This window comes from Protopterus annectens, chromosome 3.part0, assembly GCF_019279795.1.
Source record: "Protopterus annectens isolate FY-2018-M chromosome 3.part0, PAN1.0, whole genome shotgun sequence".
NCBI lineage: Eukaryota > Metazoa > Chordata > Ceratodontiformes > Protopteridae > Protopterus > Protopterus annectens.
The window spans coordinates 286923073-286928117 of record NC_056731.1 but is presented as its reverse complement, the minus strand read 5'-3'; the positions used below and the strand labels follow the sequence as shown (position 1 = coordinate 286928117).

The 5045-nt window shown below is 37.5% G+C and overlaps 1 protein-coding gene across 5 annotated transcripts in view; it reads left to right on the top strand.

Annotated features, from left to right (window-relative positions):
* Positions 1-654: 654 nt before the first annotated feature.
* The window catches only part of LRRC3B (leucine rich repeat containing 3B), a 795604-nt gene continuing 791213 nt past the window's right edge, over positions 655-5045 (top strand). For all 5 annotated transcript variants that reach the window (XM_044064774.1, XM_044064764.1, XM_044064769.1 and 2 more), the window contains exon 1: positions 655-1521. The gene's annotated coding sequence lies outside the window, so the exon portion shown is untranslated. The remainder of the gene's footprint in view (positions 1522-5045) is intronic.

Sequence of the window (5045 nt, the reverse complement as noted above, 5' to 3'; positions counted from 1 at the left end):
GTGGATACCACAAAGTGTGCCACCTTCTATTGATTTTGTAGGTACCCTCGATATTATGGATTATGTGGACACCACAAAATGAGACAGCCTTCGGTTGCCCATTTTTGGATTCATTCTGTTTGGACACTTAATCTCTAAAACATTAACCTGCACTGACCAATCTGTAGTTTTGTAGATGAAAATAGTCAGTACATGACATTTGCTTCTATTCTGTAATGCTCAGCACTGCAAGTCAGGGGTAGATGTTTTATATCCGAGTAAAGGCAGCAGTATGGATTGCCTTAGGGCATTCCCTCATACAATCTAAAGAAACACACTGACCTGTAAAATAACCAATAATGTAAAAATAAGAATAATATAGATCAGTGAGTTTTAGTAGAAAAGCATTTATCCCAGTCTCAGCATATTTTATTCATTTTTGCATTTGCAAGTAGAATTTGCATTTTCTAATAGTGCACCTCAGGCATAACAAAACACTTAATATTTTTGTTTGTAATGGATTTATCTTTGTCTTGGGAATCTGGCAGAAGTCGTCTTCTCAGTGAGTGACATATTTTAAACAACTGTTGAATGCAACTAAAACTGAAGTCTTTCCTGCAGCATTATTTTAGTATGATGCAATTAAAAATCGCAGACGCAGGCTAACACAATACAGCTGGCTGGTAAGCTTTGCCATCGGGATGTGAAGCAATCAAGGGATCTGTGATACATCTTAGACCAACTGTGAATAAACCAGACTACCTTGAGAGATGTAAAAAAAAACTGTTTTTTGACGCTAGAGCGGAGTGACTTGGCAAATCGTGATTAAATGGGGACTTGTGCCGGGTGAGTGGCACCACCTTGGCATGGCAGTATAGTGACAACAAGAACGGATAGTTCCCTACGTGTCTGTGCCAAATCAGTACTGACGGCTAAGCTAGACTCCTTACAGCCAACGTCTGGCTCAAGGTAGCTGCAGTGTCCACGCAGTTGTGTTAAATCCAAGCTTACCCCGAATCTCCGTTCCCTCACCAGCTATACCACCACTGCAGTGGACTTTTGCTCGCCCTTATTCCATGCTAAGAGGCACACGCAGCATCACACTTGAGGGGCGGGGCGCCTCTCGTCCAGACGGCATTATATGATCATTGCAAGTCTGTGCTACCAAGGCGAGCCAGTGCAACTCAGGGCAGTGGGGGACGGTGTGCACCGTGTACCATAGGAACCGGGGGATCCATCGATGCTGATGTACCCAAACTGATTCCCACTGAAACTGCTGCTGTCATCCAGTTATTGTGTATGCTGCTCCAGGAATACGGTGTTTCTTGTTCCGTATGAATACTCCGGTCATTAAGTTCTGGCTGCCTTGTGCTCACTTGTTGCAGGAAAACAAATGGAAGTATTGTGGCATTTGACATGCCTTGCATATTACCCTGGGGGCATTAACGTTTGCTGATCGGGGGACGACAAGGGCACAAACAATTCCACTGTTTTGCTGCATCTGATTAGCTTCGGGTATGAGTCTGAAATTCCTTCGTAAAGGTAATGTTCGATCATTACTTATTCTAGGAGCGTGTTGTGTTTTGGAATGGAATTAATAGCAAGGATGACCAGTTTATATATTTGATATATTTATTTGCATATCTTATTTGTTTTCATTATGTTTGCCTTGAGAATTTGTTCGCGTAAATGTACCTCCTTTCTTGTAGAAGGAATACACCTTGGAATAATCTTCCCATGCTCTGAATACATAACTATTTTTTTAATGCAATGCTAAAGACTTTCATATTCATGTCCTATTTATTATGTACAACTGACCAAAATAACAGGACGGAAATAAATAGTAATCGATGTTTGCTTAAATGCTGTTTGGACTTTTTTGTAATCGTTTTTAAAGAGTCTTGTTTTCTGTAATACCTTCTAAATTATGAGATATGAGAGAGTTCGTTGTGTTTTTAATTTGATCATTTTTGGTTCCTGCTTGTTATCAGAAAAGAGAAACAGTATCGCACAATTACACGAGTCACAGAAATTTTAAAAGAAGTGTTTTTTTTCATTGATAGGAAAACATGCTAGGCACATTGGTGGTTGTGTAAAGTATCGTTGTAGCATCCCTCTCAGGTATAACAAGTGATGTGCCCTCACACTTTCAGACATCATAGCAAATTAGTTGTAGCAGTACACAGGGAAAACAAACGCAGTCAGCATAACCAGCAAAAATGAATGCTTGATGATTTCGAACTAAAATTCTGTGTTTTTGTATAATAGTTTCAAAATCATGTGCTTTTTAATAAGTTAGAAAATGTAGGCTTTGCCTTGGAATGAAGATGGTTTACTTAATGCAAAAGAACCTGACTCCCCCTTTAAAATATATGTTAAAAGCCTTAGCAAAATAGGTGACCCATAGTAAATACGTCTATACTGATTCATTCAGGCTACACAACTCCTTAATCTACAGTCTGACTGCTATTTTAAAGAAAACTGCAGATTAAAAAAGCACGATTTCTAGCATCACTGATGGTGTAAGTGGGAATGGGTGTACTTTTCATACCATTTAAAATAAACCAGAAAGGCTTTCAGTACATTATTTTTTTGCCCTAAATTCATTTTTATACATATTTGGCAGAGATATTTATTTACCAGGTCCTCTCTTATACTGATTCCCTATTTTTCTTTATATCTGTCATTATAAAATAATCAGCACAGCCTTCACACTGCCTAAATAACACTAATCATGGTTGCCAGTTACTATGTACCGTGAAATTTAACTCATTCAGTCAGTTCAGAGACTAATTTATGTTTATGCATTCTTTGGCTTAAACTACAAATATAACTGATATAAAGCAATGTGTGACTTTTTTTTTACTTACATGACACATTGGTGGAAAATATATGGGAAGAAGTATAGCTGGATCTTGCCAAACCCAGAAAGAATTGTTCTGTGTTTCATCATTTTCTTTTAACTTAAACTCAAACTGCGGTTGTTTTTCAGTTACTCTCCTTTATTGTTCATAACTTGGGAATAACTGAAATAGAAGTGAAAGACCATAATATGGTCATTGAAAAACTCACTTAGCTGGATTGGCAATAGAGTTCCTGCATCACAGCAGTATCTGCTGCTTTCCAAAGGAGGCAGAGTTAAGCAGTGAAAAGAGATGATGCCAAGGAAACACAATGATTAGTTGTGTAGCAGTGGGTTTATGTCAGTTTATTATGACTGCCAGAACATCCTTCATGCTTATGATGCAGAGTACACACAAACACTAAAACAGTAGTTGGCATCTTTAAGATATTTTAATAAAGCAGAATAAAAGTACTTACTACTACTTGTCATAAATATTTATCCTGTCTCATGTTTTGTGAGACTCTACAAATATTTCCTTCTAACAGGGAAATGGATCTTTGCTGTTGCCTCCCTTCTTAATATTATAATGTCAGTATTGCTATTATAATATATCAAATTCAATATTAACAACCAGATGTTAATTTCAGGTAGGGTAAATCCATTGCAGCAGTCTAATTAAAAGGGAGTTGTGGAAAAAAAGACATGCAAAAACAATGGTCAGAGTACATAGTACTGAAGTCAAACACTATGTTTATCAGTTTCCTGTGTACTATCATTAGATGTTTTAAGGGCAACATTTTTGTTGAAGAAATCACAGTAGGAATCTCAGTATGGAACCTAGAGTCGGGGTATGGTCAAGACTTTAGCTATCACTTTAGTTAGTAACTGAAGAGAAATATCATTAGTGAAAATCCCACTAGAATGTGAGTATGATTCAAAACGTCTACTGCAAACAAATAACTTTGGAATAATGTTGCTGTAGACAGTGTTCCACAGTAACTCACTAATACTCAAAACAAAGCGTTAAGAATCTCATCATGTGCTATTGCTTTGATGTTTACTATTTTATCATATCAGGAGGTTAGAATAACAACAACCTTTCCGTGGGCATACCAACAAAACATATATATATATATATATATATATATATAAAATTTCTATCTAATCATTGTTTGATGTACGCCATCATAGCAAACTATGACCCTACCCTAAAATAGTATGCCCTTCATTGACACATTTTTATTCAGCTTCTTAGCCACTAAAACCTTATACCATGCTTTCAGACTATACATTTAAACAACAAAATTCCTCTCTGTTAGGCTTTAACTTATGCAGTAACATGCAGTCTAAAGTTAGCAATTATTATACAAGAGATCATATTTTGCAGAGGAGACTGCTTTAGTTTACTAATCCTCCTTCTTAACAGGCTGGGAGTACTAGTCTGGAAACAAATGACTTGGGAAGTAACCGCTGGGTACTTTGTAGTAGAGGTAACCTGAAGGAGGGCAATGGAATAATGGGAGACCTCAGAGTCTGAGTGCTTTTTCATCATTGCACCAATGCTTATCTCACAGCCAGTAGCTTGGCCCTGCAGATCGCTCTTTGAAGGTCTTCCTGACTGCCTGCATTTCAGTTATTCATCTATTTTTTCCTCTGGCATAGGGGGAGGAGTTAGCAAATTGGAGTTGGATAAGGGGAAGGATTGGCATTATAGTTAAAGTCTTTACATCAGAGATACAAGGTACGGTGCTTGATTCTGATCTAAGGTTATTGTATATGCTTATAATAGTCTGCAGACTTATAGCCTATGAACCTCTGAAGTAATTTTTCTTGTCAATGTTAATAGCGGTCACCAAAGGACGTGTTATACATAGCTCCACACCCAATGATTCTTTCTTATGCACTTTTTTATGGTCAGATTGTGTGTGGTTCTGTAGTTAATACACTCATCTATGGTGCTGGGACACTAGAGGGTTCTGTTCCTTTGCTAGGTATTCAGATTAATTTTTTCAAGTACTGACACTAAAGAGTTGCTGCACTCCTGACTGTGACATTATTTGGATGAGATGTTAAACCAAGGTCCCATTGCTTCAGTTGTTGGTAGCTCAGGTGTGTGCAAAAGTTCCTATGGCACTTACTAAAAGGAGTAGGGGAGCTTTATTGACAATACCTAACAATACATTTGTGCACTAATTATATGCACAGTAAATTCTTCTTCTTC